The sequence below is a fragment of the Ascidiella aspersa genome, chromosome 1, assembly GCF_963924565.1.
Source record: "Ascidiella aspersa chromosome 1, kaAscAspe10.2, whole genome shotgun sequence".
Taxonomy (NCBI): Eukaryota; Metazoa; Chordata; class Ascidiacea; order Phlebobranchia; family Ascidiidae; genus Ascidiella; species Ascidiella aspersa.
This window is the reverse complement of record NC_139447.1, coordinates 3308713-3324646: the sequence shown is the minus strand read 5'-3', so window position 1 is coordinate 3324646 and position 15934 is coordinate 3308713.

Here is a 15934-nt window from a genome sequence, read left to right as displayed (position 1 = left end):
TTAATCATCATCATATTTCTGACAGGCTATTTGATTGAGACGTCAATTTATGACGTTATTGTTGAAACATTTTTGCCTACGGGGGTCCATGCGAAGCAAAAAAAAATTTTTAAGGGTCCGCGCTGAAAAAAGTTTAAGAACCCCTGCTCTACAGCACGTATAGTTTGTGTAAAATCAACAGCTATTTTAATAAACCTTGCGAGTCTATTGTATACGTCGGTCTTTTGTATAGGCAATTTAATTCTTTCAGAAATATAAAAAAATAATACGCAAACAAACCTAAACAAAATGCTTACGCCAAAATATTGAAGAGATAAACACTTTGCGGTAGGGCAGGGTGACAAGAAATTCGCAGAGCTATAGCTTAAAGAGATTATCAAATGCGTGTATTTTTTTATTTAGAACAACAAATAGCATTGAGCCTATGAAAAATTTACACTGTTTTACAGTATTTAATCGAACGGACAAACCTAAAAATAGTTAATGTACTGTCGTATCTGGATCTTTGCCAAAACTGTTCGAGTAACCCCGGTGTACGGTAGGATCAGCAGCTATTTTGTTTTACACGGTAGAACGAATAAACAGCTGAAATCATTGTGTTCAACCAACAGAAAGTACATAAAACGGTGAAATTGAAAAAGTAATGTATGAGATGTTCAATTTGTCCAGATTTAGTACTAGGCAACCGCTTACGTAATTTCAATCCAAACCAACTTTATGTAGGACTCCACCGATAACTTCACTCTTAACCCAACTTTTAACTACCCATTACAATAGCCGTGGCAAAAACGATGTCCAATTTGTACCCTACCATTTCTCTTCAGAGTTCGTTTTATCGTGTTGAATTCGAACTTATTCTAATGTGTTTATTAATTATTCCTACACGGGTTTAGGACTTATTCCTTCGTATAAATATAACTTCGTATTTGACACTGAGATATCTTACAACTTAGATAACTCTGCTTAAGATATTGTCGCTTTAAAGGGTTTAGGAATTATTTTCGAAGTGTTATTTCATCACATTTATCATTGCGCAATTGGTTTCAATATTTCCTTGATCATAACAGTTTAGCGCAATTCAATGGGAAATATCATTAAACCTTCGTCATTTATGGCCAATCTGTTCTTCAACGGAATTCGTTTTAATAGCGGTGTTCCTGGTCGCCAGTATATATACACCTACCATGCTGGGTCAGAGGTATAGCCTATTTCATCGTCGGAAGAATACGGAGTCTTAAGTGAAAATCTTCACCAAGAAAACAGCAAGGTTCTTTCGCACCAAAGATCAGAATGAACATAATGATTACGGTGAGCAAGTCTTTAGGCGTCCAGAAACCTTAATGTGCATTTGTGTATTGATGTTTTGTAACTTTCACCCGAGGAAGACAGGTAAAAGAGTAATAATTTTTTTTTAGTTTTACACCCGTAAAAAAGGACCAGACTTTTAACAGATTTTACTAAAGTTAAGAAATCTTTTAGATTTTATATAAACAATTTTTTTTTTAGTTTTGTATTAAAAGTTGTTCAGTAATCAATGATTTCATTGACTTTCAGCTTTTATCTTAATAAATCTTTAATTTGAATTGTCTAACTCACATCACCACTGCTAATATTAAAATTAGTCTCGCTCTAAATAGATGCGAAAGGGGAATTCCCAACAAGGATCCTTTTATTGTGGTTTATTGTTAAATTTGAAGCAGATCCAATATTTGTTCATGTTGTAGTAAAATTGTGTTTGGCGGCCTGACGTAACTTGATAGCGATTCTGTTTTACGACCTATTAAATTCGCCTTGTGTAGTTTCTGGGCACACAAATGTTCTTATTTATATAATAACTCTACTGTTGTTTTTTTTTCAAAACTGATATCTAAACTATAGGCAGACCTACATCTTTCCAGTCTAACAGTGGGTATATAATTTTATGGTTGCAACAATACAAATTTTTAGTAAAAATAAAACAAAATATTCATTTAAAAAGCGTTTAATTAAACTATTCTAATTAGATTTCAGAACACGCCGAAGGTTTTACTGAAATATAAAATAAATTAAACAAATCTTAAACCGATTTCACAAAAATAAAGGTTAAAGAATTTTTTTGTCGAACAAATCGTGTTAAAGAATATAGAAGGAAATGCTGAACACATCATTAAGTGTTTAATGGCGATTGATCAATTTGTTTTCAGATTGCGTTTTGTCTTTCCCTGTTGATATATGTCTGCTCGTCGCAAAACTATTCCATCGAACAAACCAAGTTGAATATCTTGGCGAAAAACAGCGAGGCGAGTCGGTGAGTAGCTTGAGACTTTTATTCTTGAATTTCTTATGTAATATAACTACTTGGTGAATGTAATATTCCACAAAATCCTCGGTAGGCCAAATAAAGATGCGTCCCAGTATGATTTCATTCACAACAAATCACATGCTTGTTCTCGCTGAGTTTAATCAATTTTGTTCAATAAATAGATCAGATAATCTAAAAAAATACCTTAAAAGTACATCGCGAACCTTCAGAGGGTCTAATCAAAATCACATCATCAATTATGGATTTTCGTGCAAGGAAGAGAAGAATAGAAAAATATAGCTTGCAGCGTGTTCGAACTCACAACCTCGGAAACATCTGGACCTTTGCTCTACCAACTGAGCTACGGAGACTCAGAAGAAAGCAAATTACCATTGGCCAATCTAATTTCTGAAAAAGCTAGAACCCAGATGTACTTATCTCAAATGTTTAAGTGTACTTCTTACATAATTTGTATTGAACTTGGAGATATTTTATTTTGACAAAACACCACTGTTTTTAAAAGCAATAAATGAAGAAATGAATTTGGATGAATAATAAATTGAAAAAGGCATTCGCATTACAAAGTTACCAAAGAAAAAACAGCACGTTTCATGAAATCAAATGATGAAATAAAAACGGAGAAAAAAGGAAAACAAATTCGTATTTTCTTCGTTTTCAGGCACATTCTGGGAAATTGTGAGATCAAGGGAATAGCAGATAAAGAAGATGGTTTCGCTCCTTGGCAGGCTGGCACATTGAATTGTAGGTTTACCGAGCCCGCAAGCTTCGCCATTGCCATCCAACATAAGGAGGGCTTCTGCATTAACCCTTGCACCAAGCACCGGTTAGACAGGATCTTCGTGGCCGAGCCGGTGTGGCAACAGTTTAAAGCTTGGGTGTGGAGAAGAGTTGAAAATCGACGAAAACCAAGGGTCTCCAAAATCACCGTTAATCTCCCAGTGGCTTCGAGATGTGTGCTGAAGGTTCCGGAAATCTGCACTACATAATTCTTGTGAAATTGCAGTAGGCCCAACATATACGTCACCGGTATCTATTTATTTTTGGTTTTTCGTGATATATTTTTAAGTTCCTTCTTTATTTTACCGTTGTTTCAGAATATGTGATAAACGAGGAAAAAATTGCCCTGCATAAATATTGTGAAAGTACAATAGCATATACGTTATCTCTTCGGTTTTGTTTTTGTTGATATATTTATAGGTTTCTTTCTTTATTCTGCCGTTGTTTTAAGATATGTGATAAACTTTTGAAAGAATTGCCCTTCATAATATGTTATCGATTTGCTTGTGTTTTTGTTGATTCATTTATTGGTTTGTTGATGCATAGGTTCATTCTACCGTTGTGTCAAGATGCGTGATAAACTTTGGGGGAATTTCCTCTGCAAACATATTGTTTACATATTTATTTGTTAATTTATGGATATATTTGAGTCTTACGGCCGGCAGCTTTGACCTTTCCTGCTTAATATTCTTCTACCTTTCATAACAAAAACTAAAGCAGTTTAACGTCTTTGAAATAAAGTCCTATTTGGGCTGGATAATTTAATAATAAAAAAGTAAAAACAAAAAGCAGAAGTTATCAAAAACAAAATGAGCCGTAATTGCATTATTGTGAACTATTTTGATTGAAATAAATCACTTCATATGTACAACATACTTTTTTTAAGGAGATGAATAAATTTGTTATTAGGCCAAAAGAGTCAACTGACGCGAAAGCTATTTCATTTTTTGTATGTGCTCTCGCTAAACTGCTGCCATTGTGGAGACAAACATACAATTATTTTATATTATTATCTTGCACGAGAATGTGTATTGCGGTTGGCTAAAAGTTGACCAAGGCTAAATTATTTGAATTTACATAAGATTTTAAATTCCGTACAACTGGTAGTAGCAAGCTCAATCAAAACTTGGGAAATACATCGACGCTAAACCAATAACTACTTTAAACTTTATCAAACAAAATTCGTTAATATCCAGCGCAAAACAGCTGTGTACTGCTGAATATTTTGAATTTAATTTGCCTTTTTTGACCAATGTTTAAACTTTGTTATATTGAAAAACCCTCTAGTTAAACTTTTGTGCGCAATGAGTTGTAAATTCGCATTTAAGTCAGCAAATCGCGAACAAAACTATTGATAAAATTGATATGACTTCATTTGAAAACAACTTTCACTTCTTAATTTGATCAATCACCTTTCCAGAAAGAACAAAAAACAATAATTCAAATCAATAGTAACAGAAGAAATACACAAACAATATTGTTTTGTCCTAATCAAAGTAATTTAATTCAAGAAAATATTGTCCAAGTTTAAAACTCAAATAAGGTGGTGATGCAACTGAGGAATGGAATCCAAATGAGCATATAGTGCAACCAGTCCTGCTTAAGTAGTACTGTCGTATGATCAGGGCATGCTTGTAGTACCGTAGCCTATTATATCGATTACCTTCGCATAGGTTCTAATACCGAAATCTATTTAAATCAGCTAAATCGGATTTTAGTACAATCAATGCCAGACTAGACAAATGACTAGGGGCGAGGTTCGAACTCACGACCGCTATCATACAGTGACCGTCGTGGTGAATATTTAACTATTCTTATCAAAGAAACGTCCTGTACAAACGCATATTTTCTATTTACGTTTTTGTCCTTTCTTTAGCCCAAGGATTTTGGCAACAAAAATTTGGAGACCACCAGCTAATAAATGAACAACCTAATGTCGTTGAAATTGCGATATTTGCATTTCTATTGTACACACAACGTGAAGTGTAGATTCTATAATTAGCAGCGGTTGTATTGCGCTATATTTAGGAGCTAGCAATATTTAAATACGAGCTTAACGAAGACCTTTAAATCAATAGTTTCCACTCATTGACCACAAACAAGGTGACCAGGAGGTTATTTCTAACACTTGGTTTGCTTCATAATTTGTTTAATACATATTGTTTTATTTGACAAAACAAAACCCCCTGAAACCGAATTTAACTGAACATGTATTTCTCTAAAGTAGTAAGCTTCATCGTGGTTAAACATTTTCAACAACCTTCTGATTAGGAAAGCATTTCATTTCTCTTTAATGCGAAGTTCTAAGGGCGATTCGGGAATTTTCTGTTTCGGATGCGGATTTTACTGGTATATAAGTCAGCGGCATCTGGATTAAAACATCATTCATTCAGTAAAACAAAACAGAAATCAAGGGACAAACATTCCAAACGAAGCGAACGGTTAAGATATATCTTTCACTGAAATAAACCTCACAGAACCATGATGAAATCAACAATGGTGAGTTGAACCTATCTTACGTATTTTGGACGAACCTTTTTAAAGTATAAACAATTTGACATTATTAGAACCATTTAAAGTATAAACAATAAAACTCAAAGGTTAAAAACCCGAGTGAAACACAGGATGAGATATATTTTTAAGGAATATATATTTTGCCTACACTGGAAACGTCAGCTACCGTAGGTAAAGTAAAATATAGCTACATAGCAAAAGTAAAAATAAAATACAGTGATCGACAAACCTATGGTCATTGGTTTTGGATTCCAAAAACACTTCTTTTATATTTGTTTAATTATAAAATCTTCTTTGAATCTTGTTTTATCAGGTACGACAGTTGTTTTTGGTCGTCCTCGTATTTGTTTTTGCGCAAACACTTGCCACATCAGAGGACAGCGAAATTTCGAGAAGGGTTATGGAGCAAATTGAAGCGACCAACAGAACGAAACAGTGAGTTGTTATATGGAATATTCTGTTACTAATAACAAATACTTGCGTTTTAAAGAGAAATTTATGTGCACTGTGCGCTATAAAAGCGTGTACATTCTTATTTTTTATGTTTTTCACTGATTTGTTTGGAAGTTCCAAGCCAATTAAATTTTAGTAGGAAATGAAAAATCAGTAATTTCATAGTAATTAAAAATACGAACAAAACTTAAATCCGGACATTTTAGCCAAATTTTGATACAATCTGTTTAGATTTTCCATTTCGAAATGAGTTTTTGAATGACATTGATTTATGTACCATAAACACTATACTTTTGGGGCAAGTTATCGATACCCTAAATGGCGTCGCGAGAACAAAAAGTTTGGGCACCACTCGCTTAAGAGCTCCTGAGGTGAAATTTGTTTGTCTTGCGCGGCACAATAAGTCAAGCCTCTCTAACGGACCCGCTCGTCCACGCGGAGATGTCTATCCTAGTCACGTCGCGACACCTTGGCGAAATTTGTAAAGTTTTATCATCCTATATTCCAAATTTTTTTTTGATCTAAAGGTACGTTTTTGAATATTATCTGTTATTTTTCACAAACGTTTCTTAATGGGTATAAATACGCACAATTAAAAGTACAGTTTCTTGAAAAATTTATCTTAAAATACTTAGGGTATAACAAATCTAAAATAAATCCGAAAATTTTTTTTTAGTTGCCTGGTTATTTCAAGTAGTGGTTATTTCATGGCTGTTCACAATTTATAATGAGAAAATTAAGTTTAATGTTTCGAAATTATTTTTCCCAATTTTATGACCGTTTATGATAAGTCAGACAAGTCCAAAGGAAAATCCAACAATCACAATTATTCCAAAGGAAACATAAATATTAAACGTAAACTTCACTAGAACTTATTTTTTGGTTGGAAAGGTTAAAATAGAACAATCTTGGCAATAATTTATGCTAAATAAAGCTGAAAACTGCGTGGTTGTCAATTAGCAACTGTCGATTCTACGATCAAGCTTATACTTTATTCGTAATATTTCTTCAACAGGATCTTTAAAGACTACAAATGTACCTTCACCACGTCAAAGAGGAATAACCAAGCAGTTTACGGCGCATCGTGGAACAATTTACATGTGGAGTGCTCAAACCTCACCACATCCACTTTCAAGGGCGTCCTTTGCAACGAGAAATGTCGATTTCCATCGTTCTGTGGCAAACCAGATAAATTAGAGAAGGTGGCAAGGTTCTTCGGCACAAAAATTGAAACCTACACTTACAACACGTTTGACAGGGACAGTAATGCTGTAGACATTACACTTCCTGTTAGATGCGCGTGCATGCAAAAGAGACCACTACGACCATACTCTTTTCTCCTAACTGTTGTTTAATTGGCTATCATGTTATGTTTATTTAACTTTCTTTGTTCTGATAAACGTTTAATTTTCATTCATTTTATTCCGCTTTTTTTAATGAGCTACTTATATTTATTACAGTAATTTTGCTACAAAGTTGAATATATTACCTTTATGCTGCTTAAATCGCAACTACATATAAAATATAAATATCTGCTTATGGCATCATCGTTTACTTTTATTAGGCTTTTTTTATTATATTTTTATTCAACTTATGAAACGCCAAAAAAACGTTTTTATTTCGTAACAAACTAGAAATAACACAAGAAAGCTAAGTCTTACAGCAGTATTTTCTAAATTGTATCTGAAGTGTAGACAATTCCTTATGGTGGACATAGCCTAGGTTTTGCAGATTTACAGAAATTCTTTTCTACAAACACGCTTTTGCACTTTTATTTCACAAATTCATACAAGAACTCGCTAACTTAGCAGAAGGTCGTTATAAATAGTTGTATTTCACGCTCGACGTTGAAAAAGAGTAATTTAAGCACATCAATCAACCCGTACCACGAAGCAAGTAAAATGGCTAAAACCTGGGTCAACATCTAAAAATCGCCGCGCAATTCCAGCATCAAAACCCTGACATAACGTTTTGTATTTTCGATTTTTATAAGGCGTCAATAAAACGCCGATCAATATAAGTGTGGCAAAATAAACGCTTGTTTAAACAGATACAGGAGTTAACTGATCTTTATTTTTGGAAAACGTCTTTCAAATTGATTTGAAATATTTGGATTTTCCCACACATACATGTGTGTATCACTTTAACATCGATTTCGAACGAAATATTGCATCAGCCTTGGTAATCCCAGCACTCTATAGAATATATGTTCATTGTTTTATAACGGTTTGAAAAAAGGATGACATTCATCGTTTTAAAATTGAGAGTACAAATATTGTAAAAAATAAATCGTTCAACCCTTATAGTTTTAATAGTTGAGGAGATCGAGCAGCCCAGTCTTCAATAAATAGGTTATTGGAATATCCAAAGACTTTAACTAAATTGATAAAATAATACAAGTTTGTTAAACATAATAAATTTGAGTTAAATTTGAACAAACCAAATCCGAGTGTAAGTTGTAAAAATATACGAAATTAGAGACGAAAAATTATAGGTAATACACTTGGCTCTGTTTAGTTTCCTTAACATTTCCCATGAATTTACCAACACACCTACTCAATATAGGACTAGATATTCCTCGAATATTTTTTTCCCCAAGTAGTACGACTCTCATAACAGTGGCCCAGAAATCACAAACAATTTTTAACACCATCTGGAGCACAAGAAGAAGAAATAAGTGTCACTCAACTAATGGGCGGCGAAATGTAAATAAACTCCTTTATAGCGTTGAATGTGAAGTTTAACAAATGTATACAGAAGAGTAATAAAAAATACCAACTCTTTGCGAATGTTGCTTTAAAATTTTCACATTGTTTAACAATATTTAACCGCATTTACCGGACATGAAAATAATTATGTAACGCTGTATTTGGACCATTTCTAAAACTATTCGAGATTCTACGTCTAAGTACAACATTCAGCCATTATGCTACAAAAAAACTTTTTTTTACGTGTAAAATAGTAAACACCACAATTATGCCGAAAATTTATTATACCATAGGCACTTAAAATTACCCCAAGTAATTTTCCTGAATTGCTAAGTCTAAGTTAAGTAAGTTATTATTGGCCAAAACCATAACAAATATGTAGCTAAAGTGTATACTTACGTGTTTTATTGTCGGAAAATTGTTTTTAATAAAGTTAAAGATGGAAACTTGACGTGCATTTTAACGCAAGGAAACCGCCTTTAAAAACGAAATTCGATCTTGCAATCGGGGAAATAACCCAACGGGTATTTTAGTTTCGCATCTCTTTCCTTTTTTTACTATTCACAATGCTTAATGGTCGAAAGCTCACGTCATATGGGAAAAGCTTCATAAAAGGCCAGGTGGTATATGTTTGTAGGCAAATAAATCACGAGGACGACTTGTTTGCTGAAAATGTTGACATTGAGACCGCTTGCCTTGGTATACAGTGGTGGGATATGTCATGTTAACCGGTTCCGCCTTAAATAGCAATATTCCATTTTTTACATTGTGTTTTTAAATAGTTCTACCACGAATATTGAACCTATAATATAATCTACGTAAAGGTCAAATGTATCCTTTCAAACGTTTAAGTATGGAGTAATGCTAAGCAAAGATTTATTTAAGTACATTTATAATTCTTAAATCATGAACTCCGTGGAAAACTTTCAAAAACTGTCAGACGCCTATAATCGATGTGAAAAAATGTGTTCTTTGTTACAGTATTGAAAATGGAACAAACGTATTTCGATTAAAAGTTCTATACCTTACCCAGTTTAAAAGGTTAACAATAAAATACGCGTAGCAGTCTTTTCTGTTTCAGAAAAGCGTTTTTTTTTTATGTTTCACAGAAAGGTCTTCGCTGCAAAATATGATACATTTCTTCCATTTAATGCTTTAATTTACCCGATTTAGGCAACGTTCGTCATTTGCTATTTCTATAACGTATAGGCTTAGAACTGCTAAGATCGATAGAATTACTGCACGTGTGGCAAAATAAACATCCATTTACACAAGAACGTCAAATGAAGTTAATTATCTGGAAAAAACGTTCTCCCAAATGACAATTCGATCGAAACAAATAGATTTCCTATCTTTTACGATTTTGTTTCTTTTGAGATTGTCGGACTTTACAACTCAGATCATTGTGTTTCATTTTAACGTCGAACGAATTATTGCATCAGCCTTCGTAAGCCAAGCACCATATTGGAGGTTTCTATATTTTTATAGCCTAACGGTTATGCGATGGGTAAGGATGGTAATAGCTATTAAGATGCCTAGAAAAAAAAATTGTTTAACGTTTTATTCAATACTCTTAATCTTTTTTTTTAAAGTCGAAATACATGAATCTTAAGAAACAAAAACAAAAAACAAAAAAAATTCTATTTGAATAAGAGAAAAAGATGCCTTTTTAGAGAAATGTTTTTCCCTTGACATCTTCTAAATCGACTGACTTTGCCAATCACAGAAAAGTCAGTAATTGTTGTCATTGACTTACAAGGGAAAAGCAATATTATTCATAAATATTTACTTTAACGCCGAGTGTTTTCAGGGTTGAGACAAACAGATCTGTGTCTACAAATACATTAAACAAACAAAACGAAAAATGGAATCTTACCGCATAGATCAAATATAGACAAAATAAACTCCAGAGCAGGGGTTCTTTAACTGGGGTCCATGGACCCCTTGGGGGTCCGTGAACTAATTTCAGGGGGTCCTTGAAGGCCAAATTGAAATATTAGTGTATGTATAAAAAGTAATTAAATTAAAAAAGAGGTTAATTAAAAATAAAACGTTTTACTACTGAATGTTAGACTCCGTTTTACTTTAATCATCATCATATTTCTGACAGGCTATTTGATTGAGACGTCAATTTATGACGTTATTGTTGAAACATTTTTGCCTACGGGGGTCCATGCGAAGCAAAAAAAAGTTTTTAAGGGTCCGCGGTGAAAAAAGTTTATGAACCCCTGCTCTACAGCACGTATAGTTTGTGTAAAATCAACAGCTATTTTAATAAACCTTGCGAGTCTATTGTATACGTCGGTCTTTTGTATAGGCAATTTAATTCTTTCAGAAATAGTAAAAAATAATACACAAACAAACCTAAACAAAATGCTTACGCCAAAATATTGAAGAGATAAACACTTTGCGGTAGGGCAGGGTGACAAGAAATTCGCAGAGCTATAGCTTAAAGAGATTATCAAATGCGTGTATTTTTTTATTTAGAACAACAAATAGCATTGAGCCTATGAAAAAGTTACACTGTTTTACAGTATTTAATCGAATGGACAAGCCTAAAAATAATTAATGTACTGTCGTATCTGGATCTTTGCCAAAACTGTTCGAGTAACCCCGGTGTACGGTAGGATCAGCAGCTATTTTGTTTTGCACGGTAGAACGAATAAACAGACGAATTCATTGTGTTCAACCAACAGAAAGTACATAAAACGGTGAAATTGAAAAAGTAATGCATGAGATGTTCAATTTGTCCAGATTTAGTACTAGGCAACCGCTTACGTAATTTCAATCCAAACCAACTTTATGTAGGACTCCACCGATAACTCCACTCTTAACCCAACTTTTAACTACCCATTACAATAGCCGTGGTAAAAACGATGTCCAATTTGCACCCTACCATTTCTCTTCAGAGTTCGTTTTATCGTGTTGAATTCGAACTTATTCTAATGTGTTTATTAATTATTCCTACACGGGTTTAGAACTTATTCCTTCGTATAAATATAACTTCGTATTTGACACTGCGATATCTTGCAACTTAGATAACTCTGCTTAAGATATTGTCGCTTTAAAGGGTTTAGGAATTATTTTCGAAGTGTTATTTCATCAGAGTTATCATTGCGCAATTGGTTTCAATATTTCCTTGATCATAACAGTTTAGCGCAATTCAATGGGAAATATCATCAAACCTTCGTCATTTATGGCCAATCTGTTGTTCAACGGAATTCATTTTAATAGCGGTGTTCCTGGTCGCCAGTATATATACACCTACCATGCTGGGTCAGAGGTATAGCCTATTTCATCGTCGGAAGAATACGGAGTCTTAAGTGAAAATCTTCACCAAGAAAACAGCAAGGTTCTTTCGCAACAAAGATCACAATGAACATAATGATTACGGTGAGCAAGTCTTTAGTCGTCCAGAAACCTTAATGTGCATTTGTGTATTGATGTTTTGTTACTTTGACCCGTGGAAGACAGGTAAAAGAGTAACAATTTTTCCCTGTATAATAGTTTTACACCCGTAAAAAAGGACCAGAATTTTTAACAGATTTTACTAAAGTTAAGAAATCTTTTAGATTTTATATAAACAATTTTTTTAGTTGTGTATTATAAGTTGTTCAGTAATCAATGGGATTTCATTGACTTTCAGCTTTTATCTTAATAAATCTTTAATTTGAATTGTCTAACTGACATCACCACTGTTCATATTAAAATTAGTCTCGCTCTAAATAGATGCGAAAGGGGAATTCCCAACAAGGATCCTTGTTCATTGTTAAATTTGAAGCAGATCCAATATTTGTTCATGTTGTAGTAAAATCGTGTTTGGCGGCCTGAAGTAACTTGTTAGCGTTTATGTTTTAAGACCTATTAAACTCGCCTTGTATAGTTTCTGGGCATACAAATTTTCTCCTTTATATAATAACTCTACTGTTGTGTGTTTTTTTCAAAACTGATATCTAAACTATAGGCAGACCTACATATTTCCAGTCTAACAGTGGGTATATAATTTTATGATTGCAACGATACAAATTTTTTAGTAAAAATAAAACAAAATATTCATTTAAAAAGCGTTTAATTAAACTATTCTAATTAGATTTCAGAACACGCCGAAGATTTCACTGAAATATGAAATAAATAAACAAATCTTAAACCGATTTCACAAAAATAAAGGTTAAAGAACTTTTTGTCGAACAAATCGCGTTAAAGAATATAGATAGAAATGCTGAACACAACATTAAGTGTTTAATGGCAATTGATCAATTTGTTTTCAGATTGCGTTTTGTCTTTCCCTGTTGATATATGTCTGCTCGTCGCAAAACTATTCCATCGAACAAACCAAGTTGAATATCTTGGCGAAAAACAGCGAGGAGAGTCGGTGAGTAACTTGAGACTTTTTTTTAGCCTTTTATTCTTGAATATATTATGCAATATAACCACTTGGTGAATGTAACATTACACAAAATTCTGGGTAGGCAAAATAAAGATGCGTCCCAGTATGAATTCATTCACAACAAATCACATGCTTTTTTCTTCTCGCTGAGTTCAATTAATTTTGTTCAATAAATAGATCAGATAATCTAAAAAAATACCTTAAAAGTACATCGCGAACCTTCAGAGGGTCTAATCAAAATCACATCATCAATTATGGATTTTCGTGCAAGGAAGAGAAGAATAGAAAACTATAGCTTGCAGCGTGTTCGAACTCACAACCTCGGGAACACCTGGACCTTTGCTCTACCAACTGAGCTACGGAGACTCAGAAGAAAGCAAATTACCATTGGCCAATCTAATTTCTGAAAAAGCTAGAACCCAGATGAACTTACCTCAAATGTTTAAGTGTACTTCTTACATAATTTGTATTGAACTTGGAAGTATTTTATTTTGACAAAACACCAATGTTTTTAAAAGCAATAAATGAAGAAATAAATTTGGGTGAATAATAAATTGAAAAAGGCATTCGCATTACAAGTTACCAAAGAAAAAACAGCACGTTTCATGAAATCAAATGATGGAACAAAAACGAAGAAAAAACAGAAAAATAAATCCGCCTTTATTTTTCGTTTTCAGGCACATTCTGGGAAATTGTGAGATCAAAGGAATAGCAGATAAAGAAGATGGTTTCGCTTCTTGGCAGGCTGGCACATTGAATTGTAGGTTTACCGAGCCCGCAAGCTTCGCCATTGCCATCCAGCATAAGGAGGGCTTCTGCATTAACCCTTGCACCAAGCACCGGTTAGACAAGAGGTTCGTGGCCGAGCCGGTGTGGCAACAGTTTAAAGCTTGGGTGTGGAGAAGAGTTGAAAATCGACGAAAACCAAGGGTCTCCAAAATCACCGTTAATCTCCCAGTGGCTTCGAGATGTGTGCTGAAGGTTCCGGAAATCTGCACTACATAATTCTTGTGAAATTGCAGTAGGCCCAACATATACGTCACCGGTATCTATTTATTTTTGTTTTTCCTGATATATTTTTAAGTTCCGTCTTTATTTTACCGTTGTTTCAGAATATGTGATAAACGAGGAAAAAATTGCCCTGCATAAATATTGTGCAAGTACAATAGCATATACGTTATCTCTTAGGTTTTGTTTTTGTTGATATGTTTATAGGTTTCTTTCTTTATTCTGCCGTTGTTTTAAGATATGTGATAACCTTTTGAAAGCATTGCCCTTCATAATATGTTATCGATTTGCATGTGTTTTTGTTGGTGCATAGGTTCATTCTACCGTTGTGTCAAGATGCGTGATAAACTTTGGGGGAATTTGCTCTGCAAACATATTGTTTACATATTTATTTGTTAATTTATGGATATATTTGAGTCTTACGGCCGGCAGCTTTGACCTTTCCTGCTTAATATTCTTCTACCTTTCACAACAAAAACTAAAGCAGTTTAACGTCTTTGAAATAAAGTCCTATTGGGGCTGGATAATTTAATAATAAAAAAGTAAAAACAAAAAGCAGAAGTTATCAAAAACAAAATAAGCCGTAATTGCATTATTGTGAACTATTTTGATTGAAATAAATCACTTCATATGTACAACATACTTTTTTTAAGGAGATGAATAAATTTGTTATTAGGCCAAAAGAGTCCACTGACGCGAAACTATTTCATTTTTTGTATGTGCTCTTGCTAAACTGCTGCCATTGTGGAGACAAACATACAATTATTTTATATTATTATCTTGCAATGTGCGAGAATGTGTATTGCGGTTGGCTAAAAGTTGACCAAGGCTAAATTATTTAAATTTACATAAGAGTTTAACCTACGTACAACTGGTACTAGCGAGCTCAATCAAAACTTGGGAAATACATCGACGCTAAAGCAATGACTACCTTAAACTTTATCAAACAAAATTCGTTAATATCCAGCGCAAAACAGCTGTGTACTGCTGAATATTTTGAATTTAATTTGCCTTTTTTGACCAATGTTTAAACTTTGTTATATTGAAAAACCCTCTAGTTAAACTTTTGTGCGCAATGAGTTGTAAATTCGCATTTAAGTCAGCAAATCGCGAACAAAACAATTGATAAAACTGATATGACTTCATTTGAAAACAACTTTCACTTCTTAATTTGATCAATTACCTTTCCAAAAAGAACAAAAAACAATACTTCAAATCAATAGCAACAGAAGAAATACACAAACAATATTTTTTTGTCCTAATCAAAGTAATTTAATTCAAGAAACTATTGTCCAAGTTTAAAACTCAAATAAGGTGGTGATGCAACTGAGCAATGGAATCCAAATGGGCATATAGTGCAACCAGTCCTGCTTAAGTATTACTGCCGTGCGATCAGGGCATGCTTGTAGTAGCCTATTATATCGAGTACCTTCGCAAAGGTTCTAATACCGAAATCTATTTAAATCAGCTAAATCAGGATTTTAGTACAATCAATGCCAGACTAGACAAATGACTAGGGGCCGAGGTTCGAACTCACGACCGCTATCATACAGTGACCGTCGTGGTGAATATTTAACTATTCTTATCAAAAAGAAACGTCCTGTACAAACGCATATTTTCTATTTACGTTTTTGTCCTTTCTTCAGCCCAAGGATTTTGGCAACAAAAATTTGAAGACCACCAGCTAATAAATGAACAACCTAATGTCGTTGAAATTGTGGTATTTGCATTTGTATTGTACACACAACGTGAAGTGTAGGTTCTATAATTAGCAGCGGTTGTATT